The following is a 21,486-nucleotide window of genomic DNA, read 5'->3' as shown; positions in this document are numbered from 1 at the left end:
TACTCTTTACTCTCACTAATGAGTTGTGTAACCTGAAAGAGATGATGCAAACTCCATAGGACATTAAAAAAAAAAAACTCTAATATGAAATGCCCTTGGCCAATCAAGCCTACATTTTTGCTTACATATTATAGTTGACAGCAAAATTCTACTTGTCATCACTACCAGATTAAAACTCAGTTCCTTCACTTGACCTTCCTCAGATTTTTCCAGCTGAACTGGACACTCAGGAAATTTAGACTGGGTAAACAAGGAACTTTTGCATGGCAGAGTTTCATTGGTTGCCTCATCATCTTCCCTTTAGTTTTGACCCTGCATCAATGACTGACCCTCAGTCTTTGCTTTACAACTAGATACTATCAGAGTGACCGACTGTTTTGAGTCTGGAATGCTGACTAAGTAGCACCAGTACTTTACTAGAAAATGATATTTATTGCTAAGGAGATGAGACACCATTATCAGGCTTACCAGAGCATTTTCTACCCAGAAAGAAACTACAGGGAGCGCCAAAGAAAAATAAACCAATAAAACCATATCTCCAGAATACAAGCAATTGAGGTATTTGTTGTTTATTTGTATATGTTTTACTCTAAAAGAAAACTACAATGAACTGGGATGAATGATAGGAAGATGGTTCAGGTGTCTGCCATTTTCTTTGAGATGCATCAAACTATAAGGATGGATAGACATATAGGTCTCAAGTATGCCACAAATGAATATGAATGTCAGATGTCTTTGTCAGTGTTCTATTGCTGTGAGGAGACACCATAACCACAACGACGCTTATCATGGTAGCCATCTAATTTGGGTTTGCTTATAGTTTCAGAGGTTTAGTCCATTATAGTCATGGTGGGGAGCATGGTGTCCTTCAGGTGCACATGGTGCTGGAGAAGAAGCTAAGAGCATTATATCCAGAACCGAAGACAGCAGGAAGAGAAATACAGGCTTGGCATGAGGTTTTGAAACTCAAAGCCCAACCCTAATGACACAGTTTCCCTAACAAGGTCATCTCTCCTACTCTGTCTTGAGTAGTGTCACTCCCTAATGGCCAAGCATTCAAATATGAGCCTCTGGGGTTCTGCTGTAGATACAGTTTTTGTTTTATTTCTGCGGAGGCACATTATGACAAAGGCAAATCTTATAAAGGAAAACTATCTATCTACTTAGGATTGGCTTACAGTTCAAAGGTTTGGCATTGTCATCACAGCAGGGAGAATGGAGGCATGCAGGCAGACATGTTGCTGAAGGAGCTGTTAATTCTAAATCCAGATCCACAAGCAGCAGAAAGAAAAACCAACACTGGCCCAGGTATGAACTTCTGAAACCCCAAAGCCCCCTCCAGTGGTACACTTCCTCCAACAGTGCCATTTACTATGAACCAGTGGGGACATTTTTAATCTGACCACGCACCTAAGGGTAAGGTGGATCAGTGTTCACTATAAAATTAGCTCAGCTTGGCTGTGCATTTGTAAACTGTCAGAGTAGAATGATGAAAAAGAGTGTCATGTGGAGTATCAACTCAGACATTTGTAACTTAGTGCTTCCATCAACACTATGGGCCAACCTTCCAGGGCTGGAGCACTATAGCTGCTTTCCCTCCTTTCATGAACTCATTTACATAACCACCAAGAAGATAATGTATAACTTTAACTTGTATGATGATTGGCCATCCTTTATTCCTTTCTGAAATTTCTTTATTTCCGGTTAATTCCAACCATTCCCTCATCTTATACCTCCACATTATGAAACAGTTTAGGAAAGTGACTTTTTTTCTTGTGTTTTTATGAGCTCCTTTCATAAACGACTGTTTCAAGTGCTGATATCCCCCTTAAACTAATTTCTTCAGAAAGAATAAGCCTCAAGTAAATCATACATTCTATGAGTAATACATAATATGAATGTTTTACTAATTGTTTCCAGAATAGGGAATTCTGACATAGCTTTCATTTTTAAAATGCACACTTATTTCATCTCTTTCTAAAAATATTTTTAAGCATTGAGCTAATCTTATATGAAAATGTAATCTTTTCCCTATGAAGACAGTTACTTTTCTATTATAATTTATACACAGTTGTTTTGCTGTTTAGTAAGAACTGTAGGAAATCTTTTCATGTCAAAAAAGAAGCTACTTATTTTTCTCTCCCTGTATCTGCAGCTACAAATACTGGTTGTCAACTACTGTGAACATACAAGACATGCAATGTCACAAGTAGCAATAAAATGTGATGAAAATAGACATGTCTTTGTCATATAGTATGAAAATAATCCCCAAATCTCTTGAGGTGCTGAGTAATTGCTCTCTGCCTGTTATAACAAGAAAATTTTATATGCTATACAACAATTAAACCGTCAAAGCTCTACGTAAGACAACTGTTATTTTTTTCAAGTAAAATTAGCAAGCTCCATGTTATTCACTTAAGGATACAATTCATTTAGTTGTCTTATTGCTCTATCTAGGACTTTAACTACTATGTTGAAGAGACATGGAGAGAGTGGGCAGCTTTGCCTTGTCTCTGATTTTAGTGGAATTTATTTAAGTTTCTCTTTATTTAGGCTGATGTTCACTATAGGCTTCGCTTTACTATGTTTAGATATGAGCCTTGTGTCCCTGATCTCTCCAAGGCTTTAAACATAAACAGGTCTTAGATTTTGTCAAACGCTCTTTCTGCAACTAAGGAGATGATCATGTGGATTTTTATTTCTTTTAGTTTGTTTATATGGTGGATTACATTGATAGATTTCCGTATATTGAACCATCCCTGCATGACTGGGATGAAGCCTACTTGGTCATGGTAGATAGCTTTGATGTGTTCTTAGATTCAGTTTGAAAGTATTTTATTGAGTATTTCTGCATCAATGTTTATAAGAGAAACTGGTCTGAAATTCTCTTTATTCATTGAGTCTTTGTGTAATTTAGGTATCAAGGTGATTGTGACCTCATATAATAAGTTAGGTAATGTTTCTTTGTTTCCTCTTTGTGGAATAGTTTGAAGAGTATTGGAATTAACTCTTCTTTGAAGATCTGATAGAAATTCTGCACTGAGACCATTTGTTGTGGTGCTTTTCTTGGTTGGTAGAATTTTTATGACTGCTTCTATTTCCTCGGGGAATATAGGACTATTTAATATATTTACCTGATCTTTATTTAACTTTGGTAAGTGGAATCTATCAAGAAAATTGTCCATTCCATTTAGATTTTTAAATTTTGTAGCATTTAGGCTTTCAAAGTAAGACCTAATGATTTTTAGAATATCCTTATTGTCTATTGTTGTGTCCCCCTTTTTATTTCTGATTTTGTTGATCTGGATAGTGTCTTTCTTCCTTTTAGTTAGTTTGGCTAAGGGTTGGTCAACCAGGTTGATTTAAAAAAAATAAATAAAACAGGAGGAAACAAACTGGAAAGGAAGATGTCAAACTATCACTATTTGAAGATGATATGATAGTACACATGAGTGACCCAAAAAACTTTGCCAGAGAACTCCTACAGCTGATAAACTCTGTCCACAAAGTGACTGGATAAAAAATTAACTCAAAAAAATCAGTAGGCCTCCTGTATACAAAAGACAAAAGGGCTAAGAAAGAAATTAGAGAAACAACACCTTTCACAATAGTAACAAATAACATAAAATAGTTTCATGTGACTCTAACTAAGTGAAAGACTTGTTTAAAAAAATTAAAGTCGCTTCACAAAGAAATTGAAGAAGACATCAGAATATGGAAAGAACTCCCATGCTCCTGGATCAGCAGGATTAATATAGTAAAGATGGCTATCCTACAAAAAGCAATCTACAGATTCAATGCAGTCCCCATCAAAACACCAACAGAATTCTTTATAGAACTTGGAAGAACACTTCTCAACTTCATATGGAAAAACAGAAAACCCAGAATAGCTAAAATAATCCTGTATGATACTCAGGAGGCATCACCATCCCAGATGTCAAGCTGCACTATAGATCATCCTGAGTGAGGTAACCTGGAAGCAGAAAGACATACATAGTATATCTTCACTTATAAGTTTCTACTAGCCCTATAATATAGGATAAACACACTAAATCTAAAGACCTAAAGAAGTTAAACAACAAGGAGGATCCTAGGGAAGTTGCTCAATTCTCATTCAAAATGGCCAAGAGGATAGACATCAGAAGTGGTGGAAGAGGGGGAACAGGATAGGAGCCTACCATAGATGTTCTCTAAAAATCTCCACCCAGAAGGGGATTAAAGCAGATGTAGAGACACACAGCCAAACTTTGGGCAGAGTACAGTGAATCTTATGGAAGAAGTGGGAGATAGAAAGATGCATAGGGGACAGGAGTTCCACAGGGAGACCACAGGAAAAAAAAAACACTTCTGTGCAGAGGGCTGCCTACAGAGACTGATGCATGTAGAGAACCTAGAATCCCTGCTCAGATATAGCCCCTAGGCAGCTCAGTCTCCATGTGGGTTCCCTAGTTAGGGAAGCAGGGACAGTCTCTGACATGTACTTGGTTGCCTGCTCTTTGATTAACTCCCCCTTGGTTGGGTGGCCTTATTAGGCCACAGAGGAAGAGGATCCAGGGAGTCCTGATGGAACCTGATAACCTAGGATTCATAGTTCATCACAGCAAATGAACTGAAAGATCTTTGTCTAGGCATGGTAGCAGATGCCTATAATTCCAGCACTCATGAAGCAGAGGCAAGCAGATCTCTGTGAGCTCAAGGTCAGGTTGGTCTACAAAGAGAGTCCAGGGCAGCCAATACAAAACAAAAACAGAAAGAAAGAAAAAGAGAGACAGAGATATTTTAGTATGTTTATCCTATCTTATAGGTCTAGTACCCACTTATAAGTGAGTATAAACCTATAAGATAGGATAAACATACTAAAATCTGTACACTTAAAGAAGATAAACAAGAAAGAGGACTTGGGGTAAGATGACCAATCCTCACTTAGAAAGACAAATGGGATTGACATTGGAAGTAGGAAAAAACAAGTAACAGGACAGGAGCCTACAGCAGAGGGCCTCTGAAAGACTCTACCTAGTAGTGTATGAAAGCAGATGCTGAGACTCATAACCAAACCTTGGGCAGAGTGCAGGAAATCATAAGAAAGAAGGAGGAGTTAGTATGACTTAGAGGGGACAGGAGCTCCGCAAGGACCAAATATATCAGGGTACAGAGGTCTTTTATGAGACTGTTTCTCCAACCAAGGATCATGCACGGATATAACATAAAACCCCTGCTTGGATGTAGCCCATGGTAGCTCAATATCCAAGTGGGTTCCCTAGTAATGGGGACAAGGATTATTTCTGTCATGAACTCAGTGACTGTCTCATTGATCTCTCCCTACTCCCCAGGGAAGAGCAGCCTTGCTAGGCCACAGATAAGGACATTGTGGCTAGTCCTGAAGATATCTGATAAGCTAGGGTCAAATGAAAGGGGAGGAGGACCACCCCTATCAGTGGACTTGGAAGAGGGCAGGGAAGAGATGAGGGAGGAAGGGTGGGATTGGGAGGGAAAAAAGGAGGGGGATATGGCTGGGATACAAGTGAATGACCTGTGATTAAAATAAAAAAAAGAAAGAAAGAGAAAGAGAGAAAAAGAAAGAAAGATAGAAAGAAAGAAAGAAAGAAAGAAAGAAAGAAAGAAAGAAAGAAAGGAAGGAAGGAAGGAAGGAAGAAAGGAAGGAAGGAAGAAATTGGCAAGAAACTGCATCACTACTGGTTTTGAAAATTCTACCACCAGATTCAATGCAATTCCCATCAAAATACCAACTCAATTCTTTACAGACCTTGAAAAAAAGATTCTCAGCTTCATATGGAGAAACAAAAAACCCAGAATCTCCAAAATGATCCTGTACAACAACAGATCATCTGGAGGTATCTCCATTCCTGATCTCAAGCTGTACTACAGGGCAACAGTAATAAAAACTGCATGGTATTGGCATAGAAACAGAAAGGAGGATCAATGGAACCGCATAGAAGACCCAGAAATAAATCCACACACCTATGAATACTCGATATTCGACAAAGAAGCCAATTCCATTCAATGGAAAAAGACAGCATCTTCAACAAATGGTGCTGGACCAACTGGATGTCTACATGCAGAAAAATGAAAATAGATCCATATTTATCACCCTGCACAAAACTAAAGTCAAAGTGGATCAAGGACCTCAACATAAACCAGATACCCTAAATCAATTGGAAAAAAAAAGTGGGGAACAGCCTAGAACTCATTGGCACAGGAGACAACTTCCTGACCAGAACACCAACAGCACAGGCTCTAAGAGCAACAATCAATAAATGGGACCTCATGAAACTGAAAAGTTTCTGTAAAGCAAAGGATACCATCATCAGAACAAAACGACTGCCTACAGATTGGGAAAGAATCTTCACTAACCCTTTATCTGACAGAGGACTAATATCCAGTCTATACAAAGAACTAAAGAAGCTGAAAAGCAGCAATCCAAGTAATCCAATTAAAAAATGGGGAACAGAGCTAAACAGAGAATTCTCGACAGAGGAATATCGAATGGCAGAAAAACACTTAAAGAAATGCTCATCCTCATTAGCCATCAGGGAAATGCAAATCAAAACGACCCTGAGATATCACCTTACACCCATCAGAATGGCCAAGATGAAAAACTCAAGCAATAACACATGCTGGAGAGGTTGTGGAGAAAGGGGAACCCTCCTCCACTGCTGGTGGGAATGTAAACTGGTACAACCACTCTGGAAAGCTATCTGGCGCTTTCTAAGACAAATAGGAATAGTGCTTCCTCCAGACCCAGCTATACCACTGCTAGGTATATACCCAAAGTTTGTTCAAGTACACAAAAAGGACACTTGCTCAACCATGTTTATAGCAGCTCTATTTGTAATAGCCAGAACCTGGAAACAACCCAGATGTCCATCAACGGTGGAATGGGTACAGAAATTGTGGTATTTTTATACAATGGAATACTACTCAGCAATCAAAAAGGAAGAAATCATGAAATTTGCAGGCAAATGGTGGGATCTAGAAAAGATCATTCTGAGTGAAATATCCCAGAAGGAGAAAGACAAACATGGGATATACTCACTTATATAGACCTATAAGATATGATAAACATAATGAAATCTATACACCTAAAAAGATAATCAATTGAGCAGACATGGGGTAAGATGGTCAATCCTCGTTTAGAAAGACAGATGGGATGTGCATTGAACGCATGACAGGAGTCTACTGAGCGCATCTGAAAGACTCTAACTAGCACTGTTTTCAAAGCAAAGACTCATGACCAAACCTTTGGCAGAGTACAGGGAATCATAAGAAAGAAGGGGAGTTAGTCTGATGGGGAAAGGATAGGAGCTCCACAAGGACCAAATATATCTGGGCACAGGCTCTTTTCTGAGACTGACATTCAACCAAGGACCATGTATGGATATAACCTAGAACCTCCACTCAGATGTAGCCTGTGGTAGCTCAGTAACCAATTGGTTTCCCAAAGCGAGGGGAACAAGGACTATTTCTAACAGGAACTCAATGACTGGCTCTTTGGTCTCCCCACCCCCGAAGGGAGGAGCAGTCCTGTTAGGCCACAGAGGAGGGCTTTGCAGCCAGTCCTGAAGATACCTGATAAAACAGGATCGGATGAATGGGGAGGAGGTTCCCCCTATCAGTGGACTTGGAAAGGGGCACGGTGGAGATGAGGGAGGGAGGGAGGGACTGGGAGGGAATGAGGGATCGGGACACGGCTGGGATACAGAGTTAATAAAATGTAACTGATAAAAAAAAATAAAAAATAAAAAAAACATGAAAAAAAAAGAAAAAAAAAAGAAAATTCTACCACCAAATTTGTACCATTTTATATTTGTACTCATCATAGAAAACTTCTAAATACATTGTTTCACAGTGGCTATTAACATATTGGACAAGTTTTTGAAATCAGAATAAAGGCTGTCTTTCTTCTTTGTTATTGTTATTAGGCTTTCATTTCAATGATCTAAGTTATTGACAGTATTGAAGCATCTTTTGCTCATCTCCTAGCTCTCTATTTAAGATAGTGCTTCCTCAAGATCCAGCCATACCACTACTGGGCATATATCCAAAAGAGGCTCAAGTACACAAAAAGGACATTTGCTCAACCATGTTTGTAGCAGCTTTATTTGTAATAGCCAGAAGCTGGAAATAACCCAGATGCCCCTCAACTGAAGAATGGATGCAGAAATTGTGGTACATCTACACAATGGAATATTACTCAGCAATGAAAAATAAGGAAATCATGAAATTTGCAGGTAAATGGTGGGATCTGGAAAGGATCATCCTGAGTGAGTTGTCCCAGAAGCAAAAAGACACACATGGTATATACTCACTCATATAGACATACAACATAGGACAAACCCACTAAAACCTGTGCATCTAAAGAAACTAAGCAAGAGAGAGGACCCTAACTAAAATGTCCAATCCCCATCCGGAAAGGCAAAGAGGATGGACATCAGAAGAAGAAGAAAACAGGAAACAACCTAGGAACCTACCACAGAGGGCCTCTGAAAGCCTCTGCCCTTCAGACTATCAAAGCAGATGCTGAGCCTGATGGGCAACTGTTGGGCAGAGTGAATGGAATTTTAGGTAAGAACTAGGAAATAGTAAGAGCTGGAGAGGACAGGGTCTCCACAAGGAGAGCAACAGAACAAGAAAATTTGAACACAGGGAACTTCCCAGAGACTCATACTCCAACCAAGGACTATTCATGGAGATAACCCAGAACCCCTGCACAGATGTAGCCCAGGGCAGTTCAGAGTCCAATTGGGTTACATAGTAATGTGAAGAGGGACTGCCTCTGACATAATCTGATTGGCTTGCTCTTTGATCACCTCCCCCTGGGGGGGAGCAGCCTTACCAGGCCATAGTAGAGGACAATGCAGCCACTTTTGATGTGAACTGATGGACTAAGATCAGAAAGGAGAGGATAACCTCCCCTATCAGTGGACTTGGGGAGTGGCATGCAAGCAGAGGGAGGAGGGAGGGTGGACTGGGAGGGGAGGAGGGAGGGGCTTATGGGGGGATGCAGAATGAATAAAGTGTAATTGATGAAAAATTTAAAAAAAATTCAAAAAAAAGATAGACCAAACATATTCCTTGTAATTGTCCTTGATTAAGTCTTTTTAATTAATTTATATTTTATTCACTTTATATCCTGGTTGTAGCTCATCCCTCCTTCCTCCCCTTCCAGTCCCACCTTTCTTCCCTCCTCCCCCTATTTCTGAGAAAAGGGAACTCATTTTCCCATCTACCTCAGCTCATGAAGTCTCACCAGGACTGAGCATATCCTCTTCCTGTGTGGCCTAGCAAGGCAATCCCTCCAGGGGTAAGTTATCAAAACCTAGGAAGTGAGTCCTTGTCCAATGCAGTCCCCACTTTTCTCACTAGGGAACCCACATGATGCCTAAGCTTTCCATCTGCTACATCTTTGTAGCAGCCAAGGTCTAGTCCATGCTTGGTTCTGGGTTGATGCTTCAGTCTCCACAAGCCCCTCTGGGTCCTGATTAGTTGCCCCTGTTGATCTTCTTATAGTGTTCCTGTTACCTCCAGGTCCTTTTCTATTTCCTCCCACTTTTTTGCAATACTCCCTAAGCATCGCCCAGTGTTTGACTGTGACTCTCAGAATCTGTTTTGAGGAACTGCTGGATAGAGTCTCTCAGAGGACAATGCTGTCAGGCTCCTTTGTGTAAGCTTAGCTGTACCATTCATACTGTTAGGATCTGGCACTCTCCTATAGGATAGGTTTTTTGGTTGGGCCAGGCATTTGTTTATTGGGCCTTCCTTCAGTCTCTGCTCCACTTGTTCTCTTTATCCCTGAACATCTTGTAGGCAAAGTTAATTTGGTGTTGATGTTTTTGTGGGTGGGTTGAGTTCCCCTCCCTCTATTAAGTAGCTAATTTAGTTAGCTATGTCCCCTTCAGTCTCTATGTCCTTTTCAACTACGTGTCCCTGCTTGAGTCCTTATAATATCCTCCCAGGAGCCTACCCTGACTTAGGTCTTCAGCTTGTCACAGAGATACCCCCACCCTCCTTTTCTCTTTTCTCTATAGGCCTCTGTCCTCTCACCCATGCTCTCCCCGGGGCTATTTTCTATCCTCTTAACTCTCTGAGCACCCTCTTCTACCTTGTTCCCTCTCTACAGTCACTACCTCTGTCTATTTCATCTTCCCTTCTAAGTGAGATTTACATATCCTCCCTTGGATCCTTTGGGTCTATGCCTCTTAGTATGCTTATCCTATACTGTATGGCTAAAATCCCCTTATAAGCGAGTACATACCATGTGTGTATTTCTGGGTCTGAGTTACCTTACTCAGGATGACCTTTTCTAATTCCATCCATTTGCCTGCAAATTTCATTGTGTCTTTGTTTTTAGTAGCTGAGTAGTATTCTATTGTGTAAATGTGCCACAGTTTCTTTATCTATTGTTTAGCTGAGGGACATGTAGGTTGTTTATAGATTCTAACTATTTTGAATACAGCTGCTGTGAACACAGCTGAGCAAGTGTCCTTGTTGTATGGTAGAACACCTTTTATGTATATACCCAGGAATGGTATAGCTGGGTCTTGAGATAAAGCTATTCCCAATTTTCTGAGAAAGCCCCACATTGATTTCCAAAGTGATTGCTCAAGTTGGTACTCCCACCAGCAATGAAGCAGTATTCCCCTTTCTGCACACCCTAGCCAGCATGTGCTGTCACATGAGATGTTGATCTTAGCCATTCTGACCATTGTGAGATGAAATCCCAGAGTCATTTTCATTTGCATTTCCTTAATGACTAAGGAATTTGAACATTTCTTTTTTTATTTTTGAAATATTTTTCTCTATCATTATTATAATTATCATCATCATCATCATCATCATCATCATCATCATCATCATCATTCACTTTGTATCTTGGCTGTAGCCCCCTCCATCATCTTCTCTTGTTCCCCCCTCCCTCCATTACTCCCATGCCCCTCCCCTTGTCCACTGATAGGGAAGGTCCTCCTCCTCTACTATCTGACCCTAGCCTATCAGGTCTCATCAGTACTGTCTGAATCTTTTTTCTCTGTGCTAGTAAGACCACCCCTTGAAATTACAGCTAAAGAGAATAAAAATAAGTTTTATAATTTTGTTTGTTTTGAATATGTAAGTTAACTATGTTCTATATATTTTGATATATATTATTGATTATTAAATATATTGATAATCAATAGTTCACATAATTTCTGTCCTGTTTTAAAAACCAGGATTATAAAAATAATGTTTAAAACTATGTTTATATAAAATATTAAAACTGCACCTCCATGTGTTTATATAGGATCTTCTCTTGCCGGCAGCCAACATCAAAATAATATACTTGATATTGATTTTAAAAATACTGAATTGTTCGCATTGATAAAATTTGGTTTTGTCTTTTAAGATTATGGTTATACTTTGTGACTTCATTCCTAAAAAGAGTACCTTATGTTGATATTGCAAAAACAGGTTTAAAAAAAAAACTATGTTTAAGGAAATAAAGCATTTTAAAGTCTATAAGGTTATTTTAGACAATGACCTTGGGCATTCTAACACAGAACTTGGAACAGTTTCTCAATTCTTTGAGGGAGAACAAAAGACTTTGATATATTGCTCTTCATTTGAAAGGCTGATGTTTTTTTCAATGCAAAATGTTTTCTTATGCTCTTTAGCCCAGGTTTATACAGGGTTACATTCAAGTCATTTTTAATTATTGTAAAAATATATGCCTGGTTGCCAGTTCCTAGCCAATTCCTATATAAATGATTTAATGCTGTTTATTTCTAGCCAATAGGTTTGAAATGGCTAGAATTGTCCATCTCTGCTAAGTTGCCAGTTGTGTTTAGTTCTCCGGTTAGTGCTAAATGAAACTTTTGTTCTTTATGCTTTTTTACTGTTAAGTTTTAATGCAATATGAAAGGATGAGCAAGATTTTTTGGCCCTTCTATGTATTGTATTTGATTTAAAGTTTTGCTTTGATTTTAGTTCAGAAAGGTATTTGAAGTTATGCTAATAAATATAAATAACTATGTAAATAACTGCTAACAAATGCTGTTAGTTATAAGAATGGATTTTATCTGACATTTTGTTTATGTTTTTAAAGTTAAGCCTAGGATGGGTAATTATAAAGTTGGCCTGTATAGATATACTGAAGAAAAACATGGGTTTAAAAATATTTATTTAAGAAATATGCCAGAATTAGAGATTATGGCATTCTATTTCATAGGATGGAATTTAAAATAAATAATTTAAAGAGAGATAAAAAATAATTCAGACATGCCAGCCCTCAAGCTTGTCAGAGATCTGATGAATATGGCATTTTAACATGTGTAAGATGGCCATTTTTACTGTGCTAATCCTACTAAATCCATGGGCATGGGAGATCTTTCTATCTTCTGATATCTTCTTCAGTTCCTTTCTTCAGAGACTTGAAGTTCTTGTCATACAGGTCTTTCACTTGTTTGGTGAGAGTTACACCAAGAAACTATTTATATTATTTGTGGCTATTATGAACGGTATTGTTTTCCTAATTTCTTTCTGGGCCCATTTGTTGTTTGTCTACAGGAGGGCTACTGATTTTTTTGAATTGATCTTGTATCCAGCCATTTTGCCAATGGTGTTTGTCAGCTGTAGGAGTTCTCTGATGGTCTCTTTCTTGCTGAGTCTTTGTGAGATTTAGGTATCAGGGTCCAAGTTTCTTTATAGAATGAGTGTGTCAATGTTCCTTCAGTTTCTATTTTGTGAAATAGTTTGAGGAGTATTGGTGTTATCTTTGAACATCTAGTAGAATTCTGAGCTAAAATCATCTGGTCCTGGCTTTTTTTGGTTGGGAGACTTTTGATGACTGCTTTTATGTCCTTAAGGGTTTAAAGGTCTGTTTAGACTGCTTATCTGATCTTGATTTAACTTTGGTAGGTGAATCTATCAAGAAAATTGTACATTTCCTTTAGATTTTTCAATTTTGATGAGTATAGGCTTGTTTTAAATTTTTTATTTAACTTTTATTAATTACACTTTATTCCTTTTGTATCCCCCCATAAGCCCCTCCTTCCTCCCCTCCTGGAGTATAGGCTTTTGAAGTAAGAGGAAATATGTGGAGAGCCGGGGTTTGGTTGCCATGGTGCTGGCTTCCGCCCTCAAAACTGGTAAACCGTTATGACAGTTATGACCGTTGGGCAACCGTCGTCACTTGCCCAGCCCGGGGCGTCATATGGGGTGATGAGCAACAGCCAATCAGGGACTGACACATCCTAGGCGGAGGACAGTTTCCTATATAAGGGATGGGTATCTACCATTTGGGGTCTCCGTTTCTACTCGCTGTAAGCTTATGCTCTCCCTCTCAAGATGCATTAAAGCTTTACTGCAGAAGGATCCTGTGTGTGCTGCGTCGTTCTTGCTGGCGAGATGATAGCGCGAGCCACAGAAATAGATTTTTTTTTATTTCCTCATTATCTATTATTATGTCCTTTTTGTTTCTGATTCTGTTAACTTGGGTAGTCTTCTTCTTCTTTTTACTTAGTTTTGCTAAGGGTTTGTCTATCTTGTTAAATCTCTCTAAGACACAGCTCTTGGTTTCATTTTTTTTTATTGTTCTCTTTGTTTTCAATATATTGATTTCAGCCCTGAATTTGATTATTTTCAGTTGTCTGCTCCTCTTTGGTGTCTTTGCTTCTGTCTGTTCTAAAGCTTGTTTCAGTTGAGTAAGGTAGATCAGGAGTTAGTTGAGAGTGAACTCTACGCTGAATGTTGCTCTATATGACTCTGGCTCCATGGGCTGGAGGACCTCCTGCTGGCTGTGCCCCTGAGTGTTTCAGTAGATCAGGCAGATTATTGAGTGGTTGCTGGTATAGCAGAGTAAGCCATCCCACAACAAATGCTCAAAATGGGTGCTGGTGTTATGGATTCACATTCAGCCACACAGTTGCTTGCTGGCCTAGCAGGCTCTGAGCTCCTGGCACTCAGATTTGGCTCGATGTCACTATGTTGGACCTAGAACCCTGTAAGTTTGTCTTGTCCATATAGTATCTACACAGGGATCAGAAGAACCCTGAATTGGGGTAGGGATGCTGCCTTTCATCCAGATTCTGACCTTGGGAAGGTGGAAGTAATCTGAGATCTGGTTAATGGACCAAGGTGCTCCAGTACCCTAACTGCAGTTTCTGATCTTCTGCCTTGGCTGCGCCATCTTGGAAAATAAATAAAAGCTTTCTTATGGCATACCTTATCCCAAGAAATCTTTTATGCTATTTTTTGTTGTTGTTGTTGTTGTTTTTTGTTTTTATTGACTTGGCACAACCTAGAGTCATTTGGAAAGAGAGCTCCATAACTGCGAAAGTGGAACCAACATCCCGGCCTGTGGGCAATCCTGAGGGGCAGTGCCCTGACTAGTGATTGATGTAGAGGATCCATCCAAAGAACAGTGGTACAATGCCTAGGCTGATATTCTTGGGATGTATAAGAAAGCAGACTGAGCAAGCCAATAAGCAGCATTCCTCTATGCCCTCTGCTCTGAGTTTCTTACTACTCCTTGTTCCTGCCTCAAGTTCCTGACCTGACTTTTTTTCAAGATCAACTACAACTGTAAATGAAAATAAGCTCTATGATCCCCAAGTTGCTTTTTTTCACCATGGTGTTTTTATCATACAATAGAAAGCTGACTATGAAAATGTTTATCTAAAAAATTCTATATTAGGAAGCTGTATTAGAAGAAGTTCTAAGTTTCAAACAACTTTATTATTCCTGCACAAAGCCTCTTATAACTTTATTATAAAATTTAAGAAACTTGGTTTTTATATAATTTTATTTTGTATGCCCTTGGTCTTAGAATCATGTATGTTTATAGAAAAATAAAATAAATACCTGCATGTTTTCATTTATTTTGTGGGGATGTAGGTTTAGGTATATGTGTGAGCACACATGGAGGTTGAAAGACAACTTGAGGGAGTCTTTTTTCTTTCAATGTAGGGCTTGGAAATTCAACTCAGGCTGTCAGCTTTTGTGGCTAGCATTCCTCCCTGCTGAAATATGCAACCAGCCTGCCTATTGTTAATTACTTATTGTGCTTAATATATAAATTATCACATGGAAGGGTGATGGATGAAGTATTAACTGGTACATGAATAGTTGTGTCAAGGTCACCAGAGCCACAGAGCCACAGAAGTAAAAAGGTCTTCCCCTCATCCAAGCGCAGAAGACACCAATCATATTCTTCATATAGAATGACTGCGCTCTCAGCCTGCCCAATACAAAGAAACCCCACTGAGATTTGCTCAGCCTTCCTGATTTAGCTCTTTATAAGAAATCTGCATTCTGGTTCAACACATATAATAAATGTGCTGAGATTCTGGGCTGGTGTATCCCCCATCCGATTCTAGCTTTTAGGTATGTGTGTGTGTCTACGGCTTTTTAATTCCCCTTCGCCCCAGGAAGTACAGTACCAAAGCTATGAGGGTCACTTTCTATATATAGGAAAGTTGTAGTGTATATAGGAGTTGGTGGTGGCATTGGCTTGAGCACTCAGGAGAGATCATAGACTGTGTCGCCACAGACCAAGAGGAGCCAGTGTGCACGTGCGTGTGTGCACGTGAGTGTAGAATGCAGTGTTTACCTACCTTAATTAATTTGTTCATCCATATGTAAATTGAAAAAATTTAGCTCCTTAAATTTAAGTCAGTACTGATCTTTTAAAACTTATTTCTCAAGCCAGCCATGGTGGTGCACACATGTAATCCCAGCATTCGGGTAGGCAGAGGCCATCAGACCTCTGTGAGTTCTCGGCCAGCCTGGTCTACAAAGTGAGTCCAAGACAGCCAAGGCTACACAGAGAAGCCATGTCTTGAAAAAAACAATAAAAAATTATTTTTTAAGTTCTGATATAATTCACCTTTGATACTGTACGGGTGCAATCTGAACATGAGGTGGCAAACTATGGCCTAGCACAGGGATGCAATTTTTGATTTGAACATTCAGTTTAAAAGTCCATCCCAGTGTAGTCAAACAGAAAGCAGAAAGTGGAGGCTGAGTCCCTTGGTTAATACAGACTCTCAGTTTTTCTCAAGCCCTCCCCCACCTTTCCTAGGTAGGATAGTGTCATACTCCGTAGGCTTGGCTAGGAAGAATCATGTTATGTAGACAATATTGACCTCAAATTCATAGGGCCTCCCCTGCCTGTGCTTCCTAAGTCCTGAGAATAAAGATGTGTGACATCATGTCTGGGAAAAAGCACGTACTTCTAATTCCGTACATGGACTTTTTTTCCCCCCAAAGTAGTTAACAAGCCAATACATCCACAGCAAATATAGTAAAAACATCTTACAAATGAAAATAATCACTACCTTGCTTGAAAATAAACCACCTGAGGAAAGAAAGCAAGTTGGCTGTTTTCAGGCACAGAAAAGCACTCCACATAAAAAGGAAGAAAGCAGAGATGTGCATCTCAGTGTGTCTAATAGCCGTCTTCACACTTCAGAGCCCCCGACTCCATATGCCATGCTGCATCAACAGCTTTTCTATTGAGTGTTTCAGAATTCTTTTGTTTGTCTAAAATTGTGTTTGGGATTTCTTTTAGCCCCTCAAGACTAAAGTGCTTGAATTAATCTAGAAACAGAGTAAAAACCCATTTATCTAAGTGAGTGCAAGGTTGATGCTGTATATTAAAATGTAGAACAATGAATTAAAATCCATACCATTTTCGGTTTTTATGGGACAATAGAGCATGAAGAAATCAAGTGGTAGTGACCCCTTTTTTGGTTTGACTAATCCTCCCTCTGTTACGAGTATCTTCAAGGACTGAAACAAACTGCTTTGAACGAGTGAACTTCAGAATGCACAGAATGCTCTTTACCCCATGTTGTAAAGAAATATTACTATCAAATAAATAAATAAATAAATAAATATCTCCCCATTCTTTCATAAGATTCCTTGCACTCTACTCAAAGTTGGGCTATGACTCTCAGCTTCTGCTTTAATACCCTGCTGGGTAGAGTCTTTCAGAGGCCCTCTGTGGTAGGCTCCTGTCCTGCTCTCTGTTTTCTCCATCTTCCAAGATTTATCCCATTTGCCTTTCTGAATGAAGATTACACATCTTACCCAGGGTTTTCCTTCTTGCTTAGCTTCTTTAGGTGTACAGATTTTAGTATGTTTATCTTATATTATATGTCTAGTATCCACTTATAAATGAGTATACACTATATGTGCCTTTCTGCTTCTGGACTAGCTCACTCAGGATGCTCTTTTCTAGTTCACACCATTTGCATGCAAATTTCTTGATTTCCTTGTTTTTAATTGCTGAGTAATATTCCATTGTGTAAAAGTACTACAATTTCCTCTACTGAGGGGAGGTTATCAAGGAACCAAGTTCATGCCAGTGACTCCCCCTGCTTCCATTACTAGGTAACCCACATGAAGACTGAGTTGCCCATAGGCTACATCTGAGCAGGTGGTCTAGGTCCTCTCCATGTATGGTCCTTGATTGATTCATCAGTTTCTGCAGGCTCCCTTGGGGCCAAAATTTTGATTTGTAGGTCAATCTGCAGAGCTCTTGTCCCCTCCATGTCTTTTTATCTCCTCCTTCTTCCATAAGAATCCCCATATTCTGCTCAAAGTTTGGCTATGAGTCTCCACATATGTTTCGATAGCCTGCTGGGTAGAGTCTTTCAGAGGCCCTCTGTGAAAGGCTCCTGTCCTGTTCCCTGACTTCTCCTACTTCAGATGCTTGTTTGCCCTTCTAAATGAGGATTAAGCATCTTCCCTTGGGTCCTCCTTGTTGTTTAGCTTGGGACTATAGATTTTAGTATGTTTATCCTATAGTATATATCTAATATCCACTTCTAAGTAAGTGGATGTGTGTGTCTTTCTGCTTCTGAGTTACCTCATTCAGGATGCTCTTTTCTAGATCCCACCATTTGCTTGCAAATTTCATGATTTGCTTGTTTTTAATTGCTGAGTAGTATTCTGTTATGTAAATGTACCACAATTTCTGTATTCATTCCTCAAATGAGGGACATCTAGGTTGTTTTGATATTCTGGCTATTACTAATAAAGCTGCTATGAACACAGCTGAGCAAATGTCCTTGTTATATGGTTGAACATCTTTTGGATATATGCTCAGGAGTGGTATAGCTGGATCTTGAGGTAGCACCTTTCCTAATTTTCTGAGAAAGTGCCAGATTGATTTCCAAAGTGGTTGTACACATTTACATTCCCACCAGTAATGGAGGAGGGTTTCCCAAAGAAATTTGAACTCATTGGCACAGGAGACAAGTTATCTTTGTTTAAAGACGGCAGCAGGTTCATGTACAAGACTTTGGGTGAAGACATTTCTCTTTATAATTTAATTTAGTTCTAGGTGGTTGTAAGTGACAATTAATATTTACTATTGATATATCTTCTGGTAATGCTGCTGTTAGTCCTAAACAGCTGTATAACCGAATCACCACACAGAGACTGGGTTTATTTAGTTAACCTAGAACACAATGCTGGGCAATAGTTATTCCATCCTAAACCTCCAAGCCCTCATAGTTTTCTAACATTTAGATTTCCCACCTTATACTTGCTTTTGGTGAAATATTAGGTCCAGTCCATCTCTCCACACTGTTCCTAGATATCACTTCCAGCTCTCTCTCCTTGCTCTCCTCTCCTTCCACTCATTTCCTGTCCTCTGGCTCCTCCTCTCTTTCCTGTCCTCTGGCTCCTCCCTCATCAACATTGTGTCTAGTTGCTTTATTTTGTCCTGTTTACACAAGAGTTGAGACAGGATGCTTAGAATGAGTATCACAATGCAATATCGGGATTGAAACCAGAGGGGAGGAGAGAGAAATCACCATTTGAAAGAACAAGGGTAAGGTGTATACACTTTAAAGGAACATTATACCAACACTAGGTAATGTATAACAGAACTTTAAAATATCATAAATATATAAAGAGAAATAATAGATTAATTTATCAGAGTACTCCAGTTTTGAAAATAATTAAACTTGAATAATCAAAATAACATACAATAATTTCCGTATAAGTATGACAGTATTTTCTAATCTTAATAAAATATGTAATGCCTCTAGTCCATAAAATAACTACTTTAATGCCACCTTTAAAATGTCAAATACTTCCAAATACTCTATTTAAATATTACTTTAAATTTTAAATAAGTCACCTGAGCAGGCCTGGAGCATGGACTCCTAACTTGGCTTCTCAAGTAGCAGGTGTTACAGGAGTGAACCTGTAGTTTATTTAAAAATTCAGTGATTAATCACATTATTAATTCTTATTTCCAGAAACAGGAATACATGTTTTGAGAAAAATGAAACCAAAATATTTCATAAACAACCTGAATAGTATTTAGCTTTTCATGCTTTATCAAGTTTGATAAAGACTGTTGAATTGTTCAGCTAAATTCATTCTGAAAGAGAAGAATAAAATAACAAAAGGGTGAATACTTTGTTATAGAATATACAAGTTTGTCTTCCTGAAAAAATGTTATAAACTATAGTAAATATTGGAGGTAAAAGATGACATTTAAGGCTATCAAATTCAAGTTTAATCAGACTTGTGACATTCTCAACCTTAGCTGTAATATTGGAGGCATGTTTTTTTTTTTCTAGAATGCACTACCTCTTGAAATATTAGTTGTTTGCTGTTCCCCTATAATAATGTATCCTAGAACTTCATGAGGCAGAAGCTAAAATTGACCAAAGTGAAAGATAGAAAGGGAAGAAAATAAGAAAGCAGAGAATGAAGGAAGGAAAGAAGAAAAATGAGAAACGGAGGAAGAGGGAGAACAAAGGAAAGAAGGAAGGAAAGAGGATAAAGGGGAGAGGGAAGGAAGAAAAGAAGAAAGAGAGGAGGAAGGGGCAGAGTGGGATTAAACAAAGGAGTAAATGAATGGAGGGATGATAGATGGGAAGTGTGGAGGGAGGGAAGGATGGAGAAAGGAAGAGAAGGAAGAAAGGGAAGGAGAAAGGAAGGAAGGAAGGAAAGAAAAAAGGAAGGAAGGAAACAAGGAAAAACAGACATCCTTCAGCTAGTGTAGGTCAGAGATTGGGGAGCAGCCTTATTTGCTTGCTTTAGATCCCATCTTTGACAGATGTCTTCATTTCTTTCATGTAAACAAAGATTAAAATGTTCTATTGAGATTGCTGTGAGGAGGCAACAGCATCTAAACTGTTTGTAGAACAATGGCTGCCAACAAGAAGCATGGCATAAACCCACAGTCAAGTGTTGTTGACTGTAACTTCCCTTCTCCTCAGCTTGATAGTCTCTTGTATGTCATGGCTTTGGAATCTGTTAATATCAAGGGTTTGTCTAGCTCTCTCTTTTTCTTTCTCTCTCTCTTTCACTTTCTCTCTCTTTGTATATGTGTCTGTCTTTCTTTCTCTCTCTCTCTGCCCCTCTTTTTCTTTGTGTCTTTCTTTCTTTCTTTGTCTTCTCTCTTTCTCTTTTTCCCTCTCTCCCTTGTTTGTTGTGTGTGTGTGTGTGTGTTTGTGTACTAGATTAAGCATGCTCAATTCATGCTCATGCATGTGTGTGTGTACAATTGTATGTATGAATGCTGGCATGTGCATACCATGCTACATGTGTGGAGATCAAATAACATTCTGTGTTGGTCCTCACCTTCAACCCTGCTTGACACAGGGTTGGTATCCTTGCTTTTTTATTAAACCTGCCATGCCAGCTCTTCTGTGCTTTGGAGAATTTCATGCTTCCATTCGCCATCTGTAGGAGCATTACAGACAGTCCTGCAGTACAACCAACTTTTACTTGGGCCATGGCGATACAAAATCCAGCATCTTAGATTGTACAGCTTCTGATTTATCTACTCAGCTCTCTCTCCACCTCTGTCCTAACCCACATTACCTTCAAAATTCCTAACTTCCTTCTTGTCTATCAGTTCAACTCCTGTGAGTTCGCTTACCTGCATGTATGACCTAATGTCTCATAAGAAATGCAGTTGCTATGGTTTAACTCACTTTTTAAAAAAAGACCTTCAGGGTGAGTTCATCTCCAGAGTCTCTTGTTACTCATCAGACCTCTCAAAATTGCTTAGTGAAAGTTGGGCTGAATTGTGTTCAGCAAGAACCAAACAGTGTCTTATGAAGTAATAACGGGATCCTAGGGCCTTGGAGAAGGATGTGCACCCTCCTCCACTCTGTTCCAGCAAACTGCAGTGAAGCTCTGGGGCTGCAAATTCCCCTCATGTCTTCTACACCAACCCTGTAGGACTATCACACTATCACTTTTCTGTCTCCTGACCATCTATCTGCATTCAAACCTTCTTGAAACCTGTTTTCAATAACCAGCTATTTATGTGCATTGGTGGATATCTATTTCTGTCCATTGAATATTGATTTTTCCCTATCACATAAATTTTGCCACACTTTTCATGATCTGCCATGCAAGTCAAACACTGGCATTATTAATGTATAAATATATTATTTTTAAACTCACTTTCTTTGGCAAGCCAATCTTAGACAAAAATTACTTCATCTTCTCAGTTTC

The 21,486-nt window shown here is 39.0% G+C and overlaps 1 protein-coding gene across 2 annotated transcripts in view; it reads left to right on the top strand.

The window, feature by feature from the left end:
* Cntn5 (contactin 5) overlaps nt 1–21,486 on the top strand; it is a 1,228,807-nt gene that overhangs the window by 422,482 nt on the left and 784,839 nt on the right. The gene's annotated exons all lie outside the window — the stretch shown is intronic.

Source organism: Meriones unguiculatus, chromosome 1, assembly GCF_030254825.1.
Source record: "Meriones unguiculatus strain TT.TT164.6M chromosome 1, Bangor_MerUng_6.1, whole genome shotgun sequence".
Taxonomy (NCBI): domain Eukaryota; kingdom Metazoa; phylum Chordata; class Mammalia; order Rodentia; family Muridae; genus Meriones; species Meriones unguiculatus.
Note: the sequence above shows the minus strand (reverse complement) of the source record. Positions and strands in the feature narration are given on the sequence as shown.